Genomic DNA, 16,643 nt, shown 5'->3' on the forward strand with positions numbered 1-16,643 from the left:
GGCCGTTATCACTAACTACCTTGCCTGCCTCAAGATGTACACTGCCCAGCCATGACTCAGTTTGTCGCTTCAAGTACTCGGCCAGCACCTCGGCGGTGTGTCTGTCGCCCAAACACATCATCTGCAACACAGCCTGCTGACGCTTTCCACTAGCTGCTCGATAGGGGGACACATCGTGTGCAACAGTGGCAGCTGCAGATGGAGTGCTCGTACGACTGTGCTCTGTGGACGAGCTTTCGCTTCTGGAGGAGGAGGAGGAGGAGGAGGGTCGAACGCCTACAGCCAACTGTTTCCTATACCGTGGGCTAGGCAGCACTGTCCCACCACCGCTGTCCCCTGTGGACCCTGCATCCACCACATTAACCCAGTGCGCAGTGATGGACACGTAACGGCCCTGGCCATGCCGATTGGACCATGCATCAGTTGTGAGGTGCACCTTTCCGCTCACTGACTGCTTGAGTGCATGGAAAATGCGGTCTTTCACATGATGGTGGAGGGCTGGGATGGCTTTGCGAGAGAAGAAGTGGCGACTGGGTAGGTCATAGCGTGGTACTGCATAGGCCATGAGTTTGCGGAAAGCTGTGCTTTCCACCAACCGAAAGGGCATCATCTCAAACGAGATTAGTTTGGCAATGTGGGCGTTCAAACCCAGTGTACGCGGATGAGAGACTGAGTACTTTCTTGACCTACTCATAGTGTCTGGGAGGGTGAGCTGGACTTGAGAGCTGCATATGGTGGAAGTAGCGGTGGACAGGGCGGACTGAGAGAGGGTTGATGATGGTGATGGAGTTGGTGTTCTTTCTGATGGCCTAGAATCAGTCTTTCGTTGATATAACAGTGGGATTCCCTGACTGCTGTGGTCTTGCAACGACACCTCATCATTTGCTGCTGTGCTAACCGGTGGGCTTACAGTGGGGGAAACAATGTAGCGTTGCTGACTACCTTCGTTGTGATCAGTTGCACATGTGGCACTTGAGGTTTGGTGTTGTGTCCACGCTTGCAAGTGCATGCTGGTTAAATGTCTAAGCATGCAACTGGTATTCAAATTTTTCAGATTTTTCCCTCGGCTAAAGGTCTTTGCGCACTTCTTACAGATAACCTTGGCCTGATCATGAGGATTTTGCTCAAAAAAGTGCCACACTGCACTCTTCCTACTTTGGCAGACATTTTGCGGCCTAGCACGCTGTGATCTTTTGACCCTCTGGACAAGCTGTCCAGGAACTCTTTTGATGTTTGGAACCTGTCTTTGGAGTGCTCCGGGCCTGCCAGATAACAGCTGTTGCGATGTCGATGTCTGCTGTGGATGCTCCTCATCTGAGCTATTGGAAGCAGCACCCTCTTCCCCCAATGGATGCCAATCTGGGTCAACAACTGGGTCATCCATCACCTCCTCTTCTATGTCATGTGCACCTTCCTCTGTGTCACCGTGTATGGTGGTATAGTGTGCGGGAAGGGGCACCTGAGTCTCATCAGGGTCAGAATCTGGCTCTGTACACTGCGAGGACAATGTAGTGCTCTGAGTGAATGTACCAGCAGAATCATCCATCAGCGGCTGTGCATCAGTGCACTCCGTGTCAGATTCATCTTGGCCTGGGTAATTCACCATTTCACTTGATAATCCAGGCATGGTATGTGAAAACAGCTCCATGGAGTAATCAGTAGTATGGCCTGCGTCATCCTTCAATCTTGGTTGGGGTGAAGGACACAAGGAAAGGTGTGGTTCATGAACATGAGCCTCCAATGACGACTCAGTGCTTTTACTTTTTACAACTGAAGAAGAGGAGGCGATAGAGCTAGAGGCTGAGTCAGCAATGTAAGACAAAACTTTTTCCTGATGCTCTGGCTTTAAAAGCGGTTTGCCAACTCCTAGAAAACTAAGCGTTCGAGGCCTTATGTAGCCAGACGATGACGCAGGGTCAGCACCTCCTGCATTCGGTCCTATTTTGCTCTTGCCACTACCATCAGATCCACCACCAACACCATCATTACCAGCTGCCAACCTCCGCCCAATTCCACGGCCTCTTCCACCAGCCTTCCTCATTTTTGGTAGAAATGTAGACAAAATCCAACAAACTATATAGTAATGTAAAACAAGGTACAAGGTGTCTATAGGACAGGGGAGATTTTGAATTTCTGCAGACACTTGTGGACACTGGACACTTTTGGATTGTGTGAGGCCCACTGATATCTGAGCGCTATGTGACAGGCTCGATGGCACAGCTGTGACAAAAGTGACTAGAGGATAAGGGAGATTTTGAATCTCTGCACACACTTTTGGACACTGGACACTTTTGGATTGTGTGAGGCCCAATGAATATCTGAGCGCTATGTGACAGGCTCGATGGCACAGCTGTGACAAAAGTGACTAGAGGATAAGGGAGATTTTGAATCTCTGCACACACTTTTGGACACTGGACACTTTTGGATTGTGTGAGGCCCAATGAATATCTGAGCGCTATGTGACAGGCTCGATGGCACAGCTGTGACAAAAGTGACTAGAGGATAAAGGAGATTTTGAATCTCTGCACACACTTTTGGACACTGGACACTTTTGGATTGTGTGAGGCCCAATGAATATCTGAGCGCTATGTGACAGGCTCGATGGCACAGCTGTGACAAAAGTGACTAGAGGATAAGGGAGATTTTCAATCTCTGCACACACTTTTGGACACTGGACACTTTTGGATTGTGTGAGGCCCAATGAATATCTGAGCGCTATGTGACAGGCTCGATGGCACAGCTGTGACAAAAGTGACTAGAGGATAAGGGAGATTTTGAATCTCTGCACACACTTTTGGACACTGGACACTTTTGGATTGTGTGAGGCCCACTGATATCTGAGCGCTATGTGACAGGCTCGATGGCACAGCTGTGATCAAAGTGACTAGAGGATAAGGGAGATTTTGAATCTCTGCACACACTTTTGGACACTGGACACGTTTGGATTGTGTGAGGCCCAATGAATATCTGAGCGCTATGTGACAGGCTCGATGGCACAGCTGTGACAAAAGTGACTAGAGGATAAGGGAGATTGGATTGCTTTTAAAAAAGCAGTTTGCGGAGCAGTGGGTAAACAGCAATGCAGGAATGTCAGGAAGCCTTAGAAGGCAGCCCAACAACCAACACCACTGATACACCACTATATAGCCTCCCCTTGCACTGCACACACAGTGACTGGTGTGTTGTGCAGGCCAAATTGCTAGCAGCAGAAGCAGTTTTTTTGTCTTGTCAGCAGGACAAAAAAAAAAATTGGGATTGCTTTTAAAAAAGCAGTTTGCGGAGCAGTGGGTAAACAGCAATGCAGGAATGTCAGGAAGCCTTAGAAGGCAGCCCAACAACCAACACCACTGATACACCACTATATAGCCTCCCCTTGCACTGCACACACAGTGACTGGTGTGTTGTGCAGGCCAAATCGCTAGCAGCAGAAGCAGTTTTTTTGTCTTCTTCCCTGCCTAACGCTCTCCCTACAGAATCAGCAGCAACCTCTCCCTATACTAAGATCGGCAGAAGTAAGATGGCGGTCGGCGTGCACGCCCTTTTATACCCCCTGTGACGCCCACCAAAGCAAGCCAATCACTTGCATGCCCTTCTGAAAGATGGTGGTGACCCGTGCCTATGTCATCACGTTGCCCACAGTGTCCGTGGATCCTGATTGGCTGAAAAAGAGCGCAAAACAAACTTTTGAAACGCGACTTTGGCGCGTAAGTCGCCGACCTCGTGGCCGACCTCATCCTAGGGTCGGGTTTCGTTTCATGAAACCCGACTTTGCCAAAAGTCGGCGACTTTTGAATTTTTTCGACTCGTTTCGCTCAACTCTAATGACGACTACTGGGTGGCCAGCATCCTGGATCCACGCTATAAAGGCAAATTACAAAACATCATCCCACAGGAGAACCTTGACCTAATATTGGTTAATAAACAAGCAACTCTAGTAAATCGGTTGCTTGAGGCATTCCCAGCACACAGCAGCGGTGATGGTTCTCACACGAGCCGTACGGGCCGGGGGCAGCTTGGCAGAGGTGTTCATGGTGCACACAGCAGAAGTGGCGTTGGAGACAGGGGTTTCATGACAATGTTGTGGACTGATTTTTCAAGTACCGCTCACACAACTGGTAATACAGCATCGATGGAAAGTGACAGGAGACAGCAGTTGTCAACTATGGTTACAAACTACTTTTCCTCCCATATCGATGTTCTCCCACACAGGTCATTCCCCTTTGACTATTGGGCCGCTAAACTGGACACCTGGCCTGAATTGGCACAATATGCCTTACAGGAGCTCGCTTGCCCAGCTGCAAGTGTGCTATCGGAAAGAGTCTTCAGTGCAGCTGGATCAATCCTGACAGAAAAAAGGACCCGTCTGTCAACCCAAAATGTGGATGATCTAACCTTCATTAAAATGAACCATGCATGGGTTTCCAAGGATTTTGTCCCACCTTCCCCTGATGACACATAGGGTGACAGAAAAATGACTTGCTTTGGTCGGCCTCTTCCTGGGACTTGACCTATTTCGCCTTTTGCATCAGCTGAATGTCCAACATCAACATATGCCACTTTCTAAAACTCCCTAACTGTGCTGCCTCCCCCCCCATGGCCGGGGTCACCACCTAGCGCACGACACCGTGCGAGTGCCGTTGCCCTGGACAGGTGGGTAGGCCGACTCTTGGGCGCGGGCACTGGCACAGGGTTCCTCATAGTGCAATCAAGTGTCTCTGACGGTGGTGGTGCACACCCGCCATCAGACACACCGCCGTACTATGAGGGGCCCAGTGCCAGTACCGACGCCCACGAGTGGGCCCCCCTTGCTTGGGCAGGGCCCCAGCATTTGCAATCTTTACCTCTCCCTGCTCCTCCGCTGTGTAGTCTGGGCCATCAAATCCATACTGTGCCTGACACCGTCTGAGCCTGCCTCCTGATGTATAGACATATATTTTGAATGTGTACGCTATCCATACATGTTATCCGGGGATACGGTACCCTTTCTCACCTTTGTGCAATCACTTGCAAGCCATACTGGGCCTAACACCGTCTGAGCCTGCCTCCTGATGTATAGACATATCTTTTGAATGTGTACGCTATCCATACATGTTATCCGGGGATACGGTACCCTTTCTCACCTTTGTGCAATCACTTGCAAGCCATACTGGGCCTAACACCGTCTGAGCCTGCCTCCTGATGTATAGACATATCTTTTGAATGTGTACGCTATCCATACATGTTATCCGGGGATACGGTACCCTTTCTGGGGACGGAAGCAGCTGAAAGGTATTTACACTGTCCACAATTGTTTGTGTATTTTTATTACATGTTATAAGCTTTGATTTATTTTACTATTGCGGCACATTGCACTTTAATTGTGGCAGCTCATTTATTATAAATTATTTCAGCACCTTGTTTGTGCTCTCACATATATTTAAAACAACTTTTTCTTTTGCACACGTTTTTGTTTACATTTGTGGCACATTGCACTTTATTATGCGGAAATATATACTTAGCTAATTATTTTAGCATTTTTATATATATAATTCTTTTTTCATAGTTTCTTCCTGTTCACACGTATTATATGTTTACACATAAATTTATTACACTAGCACCAGCATTTTTATATGTGTTTTTATATACAGTGGGGAAAAAAAGTATTTAGTCAGTCAGCAATAGTGCAAGTTCCACCACTTAAAAAGATGAGAGGCGTCTGTAATTTACATTATAGGTAGACCTCAACTATGGGAGACAAACTGAGAAAAAAAAATCCAGAAAATCACATTGTCTGTTTTTTTTTCATTTTATTTGCATATTATGGTGGAAAATAAGTATTTGTTCAGAAACAAAATTTCATCTCAATACTTTGTGATATGTCCTTTGTTGGCATTGACAGAGGTCAAACGTTTTCTGTAAGTCTTCACAAGGTTGTCACACACTGTTGTTGGTATGTTGGCCCATTCCTCCATGCAGATCTCCTCTAGAGCAGTGATGTTTTTGGCTTTTCGCTTGGCAACACGGACTTTCAACTCCCTCCAAAGGTTTTCTATAGGGTTGAGATCTGGAGACTGGCTAGGCCACTCCAGGACCTTGAAATGCTTCTTATGAAGCCACTCCTTCGTTGCCCTGGCGGTGTGCTTTGGATCATTGTCATGTTTAAAGACCCAGCCACGTTTCATCTTCAATGCCCTTGCTGATGGAAGGAGGTTTGCACTCAAAATCTCACGATACATGGCCCCATTCATTCTTTCATGTACCCGGATCAGTCGTCCTGGCCCCTTTGCAGAGAAACAGCCCCAAAGCATGATGTTTCCACCACCATGCTTTACAGTAGGTATGGTGTTTGATGGATGCAACTCAGTATTCTTTTTCCTCCAAACACGACAAGTTGTGTTTCTACCAAACAGTTCCAGTTTGGTTTCATCAGACCATAGGACATTCTCCCAAAACTCCTCTGGATCATCCAAATGCTCTCTAGCAAACTTCAGACGGGCCCGGACATGTACAGGCTTAAGCAGTGGGACACGTCTGGCACTGCAGGATCTGAGTCCATGGTGGCGTAGTGTGTTACTTATGGTAGGCCTTGTTACATTGGTCCCAGCTCTCTGCAGTTCATTCACTAGGTCCCCCCGCGTGGTTCTGGGATTTTTGCTCACCGTTCTTGTGATCATTCTGACCCCACGGGGTGGGATTTTGCGTGGAGCACCAGATCGAGGGAGATTATCAGTGGTCTTGTATGTCTTCCATTTTCTAATTATTGCTCCCACAGTTGATTTCTTCACTCCAAGCTGGTTGGCTATTGCAGATTCAGTCTTCCCAGCCTGGTGCAGGGCTACAATTTTGTTTCTGGTGTCCTTTGACAGCTCTTTGGTCTTCACCATAGTGGAGTTTGGAGTCAGACTGTTTGAGGGTGTGCACAGGTGTCTTTTTATACTGATAACAAGTTTAAACAGGTGCCATTACTACAGGTAATGAGTGGAGGAAAGAGGAGACTCTTGAAGAAGTTACAGGTCTGTGAGAGCCAGAAATCTTGATTGCTTGTTTCTGACCAAATACTTATTTTCCACCATAATATGCAAATAAAATGAAAAAAAACCAGACAATGTGATTTTCTGGATTTTTTTTTCTCAGTTTGTCTCCCATAGTTGAGGTCTACCTACGATGTAAATTACAGACGCCTCTCATCTTTTTAAGTGGTGGAACTTGCACTATTGCTGACTGACTAAATACTTTTTTTCCCCACTGTATGTATATATTATATCCATATATATATTTTTTTTTTTTCGCTTTCACTTTATATTGTGTGATATTATTGTGGCTGCTTTTAATTGAAGTGATTAATGCTGTCCCCAGGTTGTGCCTTCATTTTGGCATTGGCCTCCCCTTACCATTAATTTTAAATACATATATACATATATACAATATTGTTGGATATCTAATAAAATAAAAACTTTACTATTAGACATTGTTCTTGGTTTCTTCATTTGTTTTATCCTCCCACAAATGCATTATGGCCTGCCTCTGCTCGCACAGCCGCTCCACCATGTGCAGGGTGGAGTTCCACCTTGTTGCAATGTCGATAATGAGGCGGTGGTTGGGAAGGTGGAGCAATCGCTGCAGCTTCTGCATACGAACGGAGTGTACAGGCGACCGGCGGATGTGCGCGCACAGTCTTCGCACCTTCTGGAGCAGGGCTGTTAACTCCGGATAATTTTTGAGGAAGCACTGCACCACCAGGTTCAAGGTGTGAGCCAAGCAAGGTATGTGGCTGAGTTTTGAAAGGGCTATGGCTGCCACAAAATTACGGCCGTTATCACTAACTACCTTGCCTGCCTCAAGATGTACACTGCCCAGCCATGACTCAGTTTGTCGCTTCAAGTACTCGGCCAGCACCTCGGCGGTGTGTCTGTCGCCCAAACACGTCAACTGCAACACAGCCTGCTGACGCTTTCCACTAGCTGCTCGATAGGGGGACACATCGTGTGCAACAGTGGCAGCTGTAGATGGAGTGCTCGTACGACTGCGCTCTGTGGACGAGCTTTCGCTTCTGGAGGAGGAGGAGGAGGAGGGTCGAACGCCTACAGCCAACTGTTTCCTATACCGTGGGCTAGGCAGCACTGTCCCACCACCGCTGTCCCCTGTGGACCCTGCATCCACCACATTAACCCAGTGCGCAGTGATGGACACGTAACGGCCCTGGCCATGCCGACTGGACCATGCATCAGTTGTGAGGTGCACCTTTCCGCTCACTGACTGCTTGAGTGCATGGACAATGCGGTCTTTCACATGATGGTGGAGGGCTGGGATGGCTTTGCGAGAGAAGAAGTGGCGACTGGGTAGGTCATAGCGTGGTACTGCATAGGCCATGAGTTCGCGGAAAGCTGTGCTTTCCACCAACCGAAAGGGCATCATCTCAAACGAGATTAGTTTGGCAATGTGGGCGTTCAAACCCAGTGTACGCGGATGAGAGACTGAGTACTTTCTTGACCTACTCATAGTGTCTGGGAGGGTGAGCTGGACTTGAGAGCTGCATATGGTGGAAGTAGCGGTGGACAGGGCGGACTGAGAGAGGGTTGATGATGGTGATGGAGTTGGTGTTCTTTCTGATGGCCTAGAATCAGTCTTTCGTTGATATAACAGTGGGATCCCTGACTGCTGTGGCCTTGAAACGACACCTCAACATTTGCTGCTGTGCTAACCGGTGGGCTTACAGTGGGGGAAACAATGTAGCGTTGCTGACTACCTTCGTTGTGATCAGTTGCACATGTGGCACTTGAGGTTTGGTGTTGTGTCCACGCTTGCAAGTGCATGCTGGTTAAATGTCTAAGCATGCAACTGGTATTCAAATTTTTCAGATTTTTCCCTCGGCTAAAGGTCTTTGCGCACTTCTTACAGATAACCTTGGCCTGATCATGAGGATTTTGTTCAAAAAAGTGCCACACTGCACTCTTCCTACTTTGGCAGACATTTTGCGGCCTAGCACGCTGTGATCTTTTGACCCTCTGGACAAGCTGTCCAGCAACTCTTTTGATGTTTGGAACCTGTCTTTGGAGTGCTCCGGGCCTGCCAGATAACAGCTGTTGCGATGTCGATGTCTGCTGTGGATGCTCCTCATCTGAGCTATTGGAAGCAGCACCCTCTTCCCCCAATGGATGCCAATCTGGGTCAACAACTGGGTCATCCATCACCTCCTCTTCTATGTCATGTGCACCTTCCTCTGTGTCACCGTGTATGGTGGTATAGTGTGCGGGAAGGGGCACCTGAGTCTCATCAGGGTCAGAATCTGGCTCTGTACACTGCGAGGACAATGTAGTGCTCTGAGTGAATGTACCAGCAGAATCATCCATCAGCGGCTGTGCATCAGTGCACTCCATGTCAGATTCATCTTGGCCTGGGTAATTCACCATTTCACTTGATAATCCAGGCATGGTATGTGAAAACAGCTCCATGAAGTAATCAGTAGTATGGCCTGCGTCATCCTTCAATCTTGGTTGGGGTGAAGGACACAAGGAAAGGTGTGGTTCATGAACATGAGCCTCCAATGACGACTCAGTGCTTTTACTTTTTACAACTGAAGAAGAGGAGGCGATAGAGCTGGAGGCTGAGTCAGCAATGTAAGACAAAACTTTTTCCTGATGCTCTGGCTTTAAAAGCGGTTTGCCAACTCCTAGAAAACTAAGCGTTCGAGGCCTTATGTAGCCAGACGATGACGCAGGGTCAGCACCTCCTGCATTCGGTCCTATTTTGCTCTTGCCACTACCATCAGATCCACCACCAACACCATCATTACCAGCTGCCAACCCCCGCCCAATTCCACGGCCTCTTCCACCAGCCTTCCTCATTTTTGGTAGAAATGTAGACAAAATCCAACAAACTATATAGTAATGTAAAACAAGGTACAAGGTGTCTATAGGACAGGGGAGATTTTGAATTTCTGCACACACTTTTGGACACTGGACACTTTTGGATTGTGTGAGGCCCACTGATATCTGAGCGCTATGTGACAGGCTCGATGGCACAGCTGTGACAAAAGTGACTACAGGATAATGGAGATTTTGAATCTCTGTACACACTTTTGGACACTGGACACTTTTGGATTGTGTGAGGCCCACTGATATCTGAGCGCTATGTGACAGGCTCGATGGCACAGCTGTGACAAAAGTGACTAGAGGATAAGGGAGATTTTGAATCTCTGCACACACTTTTGGACACTGGACACTTTTGGATTGTGTGAGGCCCACTGATATCTGAGCGCTATGTGACAGGCTCGATGGCACAGCTGTGACAAAAGTGACTAGAGGATAAGGGAGATTTTGAATCTCTGCACACACTTTTGGACACTGGACACTTTTGGATTGTGTGAGGCCCACTGATATCTGAGCGCTATGTGACAGGCTCGATGGCACAGCTGTGACAAAAGTGACTAGAGGATAAGGGAGATTTTGAATCTCTGCACACACTTGTGGACAGTGGACACTTTTGGATTGTGTGAGGCCCACTGATATCTGAGCGCTATGTGACAGGCTCGATGGCACAGCTGTGACAAAAGTGACTAGAGGATAAGGGAGATTTTGAATTTCTGCACACACTTGTGGACAGTGGACACTTTTGGATTGTGTGAGGCCCACTGATATCTGAGCGCTATGTGACAGGCTCGATGGCACTGCTGTGACAAAAGTGACTAGAGGATAAGGGAGATTTTGAATTTCTGCACACACTTGTGGACAGTGGACACTTTTGGATTGTGTGAGGCCCACTGATATCTGAGCGCTATGTGACAGGCTCGATGGCACAGCTGTGACAAAAGTGACTAGAGGATAAGGGAGATTTTGAATTTCTGCACACACTTGTGGACAGTGGACACTTTTGGATTGTGTGAGGCCCACTGATATCTGAGCGCTATGTGACAGGCTCGATGGCACAGCTGTGACAAAAGTGACTAGAGGATAAGGGAGATTTTGAATTTCTGCACACACTTGTGGACAGTGGACACTTTTGGATTGTGTGAGGCCCACTGATATCTGAGCGCTATGTGACAGGCTCGATGGCACAGCTGTGACAAAAGTGACTAGAGGATAAGGGAGATTTTGAATTTCTGCACACACTTGTGGACAGTGGACACTTTTGGATTGTGTGAGGCCCACTGATATCTGAGCGCTATGTGACAGGCTCGATGGCACAGCTGTGACAAAAGTGACTAGAGGATAAGGGAGATTTTGAATATCTGCACACACTTTTGGACACTGGACACTTTTGGATTGTGTGAGGCCCAATGAATATCTGAGCGCTATGTGACAGGCTCGATGGCACAGCTGTGACAAAAGTGAGATTGGATTGCTTTTAAAAAAGCAGTTTGCAGAGCAGTGGGTAAACAGCAATGCCAGCCTGTCAGGAAGCCTTAAAAGGCAGCCCAACAACCAACACCACTGATACACCACTATATAGCCTCCCCTTGCACTGCACACACAGTGACTGGTGTGTTGTGCAGGCCAAATTGCTAGCAGCAGAAGCAGTTTTTTTTTCTTCTCAGCAGGACAAAAAAAAAAATTGGGATTGCTTTTAAAAAAGCAGTTTGCGGAGCAGTGGGTAAACAGCAATGCCAGCCTGTCAGGAAGCCTTAAAAGGCAGCCCAACAACCAACACCACTGATACACCACTATATAGCCTCCCCTTGCACTGCACACACAGTGACTGGTGTGTTGTGCAGGCCAAATCGCTAGCAGCAGAAGCAGTTTTTTTGTCTTCTTCCCTGCCTAACGCTCTCCCTACAGAATCAGCAGCAACCTCTCCCTATACTAAGATCGGCAGAAGTAAGATGGCGGTCGGCGTGCACGCCCTTTTATACCCCCTGTGACGCCCACCAAAGCAAGCCAATCACTTGCATGCCCTTCTGAAAGATGGTGGTGACCCGTGCCTATGTCATCACGTTGCCCACAGTGTCCGTGGATCCTGATTGGCTGAAAAAGAGCGCAAAACAAACTTTTGAAACGCGACTTTGGCGCGTAAGTCGCCGACCTCGTGGCCGACCTCATCCTAGGGTCGGGTTTCGTTTCATGAAACCCGACTTTGCCAAAAGTCGGCGACTTTTGAATTTTTTCGACCCGTTTCGCTCAACTCTAGTAATCAGTGATCCCCATCACTAACGTTGTTCAGCGAGTTATCTGCACCTGTAAGCGACAAACGCTGGCCTTTTCAGTGTAGCGCACATGCAGCCACGGATATGTAAGGGCATGACACACCATTTATTGGCCAATCTCATGTGCCAGAGCCTCACGTGTCCCTCTACTAAGCCGGACTCGGACCGCGGGGCATGACGGAGTCTCGTTCGTTAACGGAATTAAGCTTGCAATGTGTGCATCTGTTCTGTAGCTGGCATGGTTGAGGTTGCCCGTGTTGAGTCAAATTACGCCGTAGGCTCCACTCCTGGTGGTACCCTTCTGGACATTCCTTTAAGGTTCAGCTTTGCAACCATACTGCCCACGTAAAACAAACACTTTGCCTTCATGAACGCTGTTTGGAGGGTCATGACTCATGGGAATAACACCGCCCAATCAGTTAACCTGCTAGAGAGATCCTTCGTTGCTCCCAAGCATGACATCACACTCCCTAGGAGGAAGGTAATGCCACTGTGGCGACCGTACTCCTGGGGGCGACACAAGTGCACTGATGCCCAGCCACTGCTCAATGAATCTGCTGGTACATTGACCCAGACCACTACATTCCCCTCGCACGCTACACGACCTGAATCTGACCCTGATGAAACTCAGGTTACCCTTCCCATATACAGTTCCATCTTACACGGTGACAAAGAGGAAGCTGCAGATGAAAGTGCAGGTTCGGCCCACCCGCCATCATACACACCACCGTACTATCAGGGGCCCTGTGCCAGTGCCGTCGCCAACGAGTGGGCCCCCCCTGCTTGCTCAGGATCACAGCACTTGCAAGGTTGAAATACTGTGCAGTGAGATGGAAGATGGGGACGACGAGGAGTCCAGACTAGTACAGGGATTCCCTAGCGAGGAGACTTATTTGATTGTTTTCAATGTTGGGACAGCAATTTTTGGGGAGCACTATACTCTGGAGAATGATAGATGGGGCCCACCATACACTGGAACATTCCAAAGGTGGACATCAGACACTGGAGCAGCATTTACAGGGCCCATTATACACTAGAGCATTAGAAATGGGGCCCATTATGTTTGGAGCATTATTTGGGCCCATAAGACAGTGGAGCTTCATCCATGGGGACCAACATATACTGTAGCATTATGTGGAGCGCATCATATACTGTTTCAAACATTATATGGGACCAATGATTCTGTATGGAGAAATAGATGGGCCTCGTCATGAGATGTAAAAAGTGAAGTATTTTTCATTGTACTATACCGCTATTTCTCTGCCGTATCGGAGCATGATGAGTTGTGGTATGTGTTAAAGGGGTGCTCTTTTGCCCAGGGCACATGAAAACCTGGAGCCAGCCCTTCCCCCCCCACAACTTTAGCCAAATAACCCCCATTTTTCAGTGCGTAACTTGTATTATGAAGTTAATTAAGGTTGACCAGCTTAAGTAAGAAGAATTGATGCTTTTGGCATTCAAATGGGCACTGTAGATGTGTTTCCTGTCCTCCTCTCACTGCCGACTTTTATTCCCCATTGACTTACATTGGGTTTCGTGTTTCGGGACGACCCCGACTTTTCCCTATAATCGGCCGATCTTGCTCGACCCGACTTTTGGAAAAGTCGGGTTTCACAAAACGAAACTCGACCATAAAAAACCAAAAGTCGCTCAACTCTACTCATCACACATCCTCCATCCCATAGTACCGTGCCCACACACCCGTTATGACACCATCATCACCATGGCAACCGTTATGACATAACCATCACCATGGCAACCATTATGACATAACCATCACCATTGCAACCTATGATGAATCAGCGTCGCCATGGCAACCATTGTGACATCATAATGAAGGGCGAGGTTTGATGCCCACACACTTTTTCCCCATTATGTAGATAGGGGCAAAATTGTTTGGTGAATTGGAGCGCGCGGGGTTAAAATTTTGCCTCACAACATAGCCTATGATGCTCTTGGGGTCCAGATGTGTGACTGTGCCAAATTTTGTGGCTTTAGCTGCGACGGTGCAGATGCCTATCCCGGACACACACACACATACACACACACACACATTGAGCTTTATACATTAGATTAACAGGGGACAATGGTGAGTAGGTTTCATGTATAAAAGTGTTTTTATTTTTTTAACACCTACTCTGCTGCTGAAGCCATTGTTCCCTAGAATCGAAAAAAAAACACATCCCTCACCTGTCTGCCATAATCAATGTCAGATAAACAGTCTTCAACCTGGATGATGGCAAGATGTAACTGTAAAGGTTGAAAACCATTGTTGAATGAGCTGCTGCGAGCTCAGCTGCAGAGACCAGCCGTTAACACAGGTCACTGCTGTGTTCCCAGTCCTGCTGCAGTACTGCAGTGGCCACAGTGAAATCATAGCAAGCATTGTGAGAAATGAATGTCATCCGCTCAATGCTGACTTTTATTTCCCATTGAATTACATTGGGGTCGGGTTTCGGACAAAACTCCGACTTTTTTTTGCCCTAGTCGGACCAGTTTCATCCGAATCAAATTTTGTTTCATTCGGGTTTCACGAAACCCGATCCGACCAAAGTTGCTCAACTCTAGCTAGGACGGATTTCAAAGAATGTAGCAATCCCACTGCTGGAAGGAAAACGTCCTGTAGAAATGATCACAGGAGACAGGGATCCTTTTTGGTTCTGGCTAATAACACAAAAACCCTAATGACCTGGGAAACGAGGCTCTGTTGCTTTTTTTTTTTTTAACCCCAGCAGCATGGAAAAAGACAAGGGGCAAATTCCCCCTGAGAATGAGATATCGACACAGATTGCCACCACCAATTTATATAAGGGATGCAGCCATCATTGGTCGGGTCCCTGCTCTCCAAGGGCCCAAAAGTGGCCATCTGTTCTGGCTGTATGGCATGTGTGTTCTCCATATTGGCTCTTTGGTAAATATATATTATGTGTCCTCCATTAGATAGAAACAGCCGTGCACATCATCAAGTGGCTGTTATTTACTGATCAGCACAAATCTCTATTCTGGGTTCAGTTTTCATGAAGAGAAAGAAAAATAATACGAAGACCCTTCCCAGTCTGTCTTTAGGAAAACACAATAGTTTGCTGCCTGCCATCCTCATATTTGCGGACTGTCAACGCGGTGGTTCTCGCTTCTGTTTAGATTGCAATTGGCATACAAAGGCAGCAATAAAATCTGCTGAAAAGCGGAGCGCTGTCCGTACACATAGCCCGAGGCTGTGCTCTTACACAGGCTATTGACTCCCAGCCACAGCAAATGGATTAGATCAACATTAGCAGAGTAAACGTCCGTCTTTGTGTCCATTCAGACACAATCTCATAAAAAATATTGTAAATGAGCCAAAAAAATACGTGTAGCAGTAGTACCGGGACCCTATAGGCTCATGGTCACATACCAAGACATCAGTATTATTATATCAGCACTAGAGATACATGACATATAGATGCAATCCTGGGATGGTTGGACTTGTGGGCAGAAGACCCCATTGCTATAAGGGCTTGTCCAATCCAGACAAACTCTTTATTCCGGTTTAGATAAATTATCGCCTATCCACTAGACAAGTGATAATTAGAGATGAGCAAATCGATTTGCACTTCACTGGTCCAGTGGTCAGGTCAGTATTTACTGGCATCTTCAGCTCCTTTTTTTTTTTTTATAAATCAGTAAGACATGATATCAGTGATAAACACACAATGTGACACCAGGCCAGCTTCTCAAAGGAGGAGCCAGGGATGCTGGTAGGTTGGAGGTCTTTATTAGGACTTCCGACTAGCTATATTAAACAGACCTGACTATTGGACCAGGGTCCTGCGCATGTAATCCCTCATCTCTCATGATAATTCTTAGGTCTGCTTGGGTTTGAATGTTAGGACCAGTGGCGTATCGTGGTTGACAACTCCAAGGGTACGAGGCGTATTGTGACCCCTCACACAGTAATCATGCTCCCTGAGTTTCTTCTTAAACCAAATAAAGACCTTGGAATTTCACCTTTAAATATATTAATGCCACCTCCTTAATTTTGGTGCCCATTCCAAAATGGAAAAATGCCAACTGTGTGTCACCCTCAATAAAACCCTCTTAGCAACGTCATTGCACCACCTGCAATGAGATGATTCCGTAAAGTAGCCTGATGCCTACCGGAAACACAGTTGTTGCTTTGTGACATGATCCAGTTGTATCGGTGTCATGGTGAGACCTTTACATTTCACACTAGGGCTCACACAGATCTTGTGGCATTCGGTCAGAAGTCGATCTTCAGCACTTCTGCTATTTTTGGTTTCTTTAGAAATTGTGTGCACTTCAGAACTTTGTGCCCAGGTTATTTGCCCTTGTGCCTTCCTCCACACACTATGCCACTGCCTGGGACCCCAATCGATTGCCCAGTTAGGAAACCCCTATCCCCCGTTCCTCTTCGTCCACACGACTGCAAGCAAGCAGAGCTAACTAGAGTTGCTGATTGTGTGCGCACCCTAAAGTTCCATTTAGAGTCTATGGCATTGACAGAAATAGCCCAGAGCTGTACAGT

The 16,643-nt window shown here is 47.3% G+C and overlaps 1 protein-coding gene across 1 annotated transcript in view; it reads right to left on the reverse strand.

Moving 5' to 3' along the window:
• Positions 1–16,643, reverse strand: part of EVA1A (eva-1 homolog A, regulator of programmed cell death) — a 724,576-nt gene that overhangs the window by 635,389 nt on the left and 72,544 nt on the right. The window lies entirely within an intron of this gene.

This window comes from Dendrobates tinctorius, unplaced genomic scaffold, assembly GCF_039654945.1.
Source record: "Dendrobates tinctorius isolate UK_male_01 unplaced genomic scaffold, ASM3965494v1 ptg000093l, whole genome shotgun sequence".
Classification (NCBI taxonomy): Eukaryota; Metazoa; Chordata; class Amphibia; order Anura; family Dendrobatidae; genus Dendrobates; species Dendrobates tinctorius.